This window comes from Tupaia chinensis, unplaced genomic scaffold, assembly GCF_000334495.1.
Source record: "Tupaia chinensis unplaced genomic scaffold, TupChi_1.0 Scaffold000129_1, whole genome shotgun sequence".
Lineage (NCBI taxonomy): Eukaryota > Metazoa > Chordata > Mammalia > Scandentia > Tupaiidae > Tupaia > Tupaia belangeri.
The window spans coordinates 429459-431170 of record NW_006159598.1 but is presented as its reverse complement, the minus strand read 5'-3'; the positions used below and the strand labels follow the sequence as shown (position 1 = coordinate 431170).

The window sequence follows — 1712 nt, the reverse complement described above, 5'->3', positions numbered from 1 at the left end:
AGGTCTCCGCAGGGTTCTCCGCAGGGTCCTCCGCGGCTGGTCTGGCGCTCGGGACCCACGGGGCTCCACATTCGCTCATCCCGCAGCTGTCCTGCAAGGCCTCCCCACAGGGCTGGGCGCCGACCTGCCCTCCTCTGCTCACAGCCCTGCCAGGCCCCCCAGCGCCCTGGCAGCCTTGCAGCCGCTTAGCTGGGGTGGAGTCCGTGAGGGGTCCGCCCCCCCCGCCGCTCTCCTTTGCAGCCCCTCTCCTGTCCTCCCACTGCCCAGCCCTCACTCCTGGAACAGCCCTTCTCCAGCCTCAGGCCCTCCCCAGCTGTTCCCTCCTCTTCCTAGCCTCAGAGCCCCTCGAGGTGTCTACTCAGTGGCTCCCCCTTCCTGCTGGGGCAACAGCAGCTCAGAGAGGGAGATTCAGATACTCAAGATCCCACAGCAAAGCAGAGACCAGAGACGGCCGTGGCCTGGTGGCGTGAGCCGGATCCCACTCGAATCCTGGACCCGACAGCTGAAAAAAATACACTGGGTGTGTGTACCCCAAGTCTCAGCAGGACACAGACATGAAAGAGAAGGGTTTGAAGTGTGACCGCACCCCAGTAGGAAGGCCTTCCCTTCTGTCTCTCTGTCTCTCTCTGGAAAGTGTACATGCCCTCTACCAATAAAAACATCTTTTAAAAAGCAGAGATCAACTTGGATTCATGCTCAGAGGCCTGGGTGTAGACTTTCCATAGGCCTCACACCTGTCCCAGGACCCTAACCGCCCCAGCGAGGGGAGGCAGGTAGAAGACAGAGACAGAGAGACAGACAGTGAGAGATCACCCCCAGGGGGGATGGCCACGCCACAATCCCTTCTCCTCTTGGGATCTTGGGCACACACGCACATGCACCCGGCGTGAGTTTAAGCCACCGGGTCCAAGATTCGAACCACAGTCAACTACCTGGGAGTCCAGTGACGTAGCCATTACGCCAACTGCTGGTCCCAAAGCAGGTCCCTTCTCTGACCCAGGGTAAAGAGGAGGTGGAGTTGGCCTTGCTGGGAAGCAGAGGCCGCCAAGCAGGGCCAGGCACGGGCCTGTTCCCTGTGCGAGGAAGGACTGGGGTGTTCCGGCCCCCAGGGTAAGGTCGGAGCCCCTCAGCCTGGGTAGCCCCCTGCCGAGGCACCGCACGCCTTACTCGCAGTGCCCAGAGCGCACACTCATTCCCCACACGCGTGCACACACCCAGCCTTCCCCATCGCCGTTTCTTCATCCTGGAGCACCTCACGGCCAGCAGCCAACTCCTACATACCCTTCAGAACCCAGCGGCGTGCCACCTTCCCTGACTGCTGCTCCCCCACAGGCCAAGGCAGAGGCCGGGCAGGAGCGGCCAGGCTGTGGCAGGAGGGTGGGGCTGTGCTGGAAGGACAAGGGGAGAGGGGGTGGCCGGCTCGGCCAGGCCTTGGCCAGCCCTCCTGTAGGCCTAAAGTGCCAGGACTTGAGGGGAGGCAAGGAAGAAGGAGGAGGAGGGTCTCGGGTTCAGGCCCCACTGCCGGCCTTGTCCTCCCCTCCCGGCGGTCCCAGCACCGTCCCTGCTCGCCCCCCACTCTCTGGGCCCTGCTCTCTCCTCTCCATCTTTGGCAGCCCCCCATGCCCAGGCCTCCTCCTTCCCAGCTCCTCCCACCTCTGTCCTTGCCCCACTGAGCCTCCTGCCCCTCCCCTGCTCACAGCCCCCAACCCCCC

The 1712-nt window shown here is 63.7% G+C and overlaps 1 long non-coding RNA gene across 2 annotated transcripts in view; it reads left to right on the top strand.

The window, feature by feature from the left end:
- Positions 1 to 644, top strand: part of LOC102487773 (uncharacterized) — a 5407-nt gene extending 4763 nt beyond the window's left edge. For both annotated transcript variants that reach the window (XR_001370102.2, XR_334000.2), the window contains exon 5: positions 334 to 644. This is a non-coding gene — a long non-coding RNA (uncharacterized LOC102487773). The remainder of the gene's footprint in view (positions 1 to 333) is intronic.
- Positions 645 to 1712: the final 1068 nt, after the last annotated feature.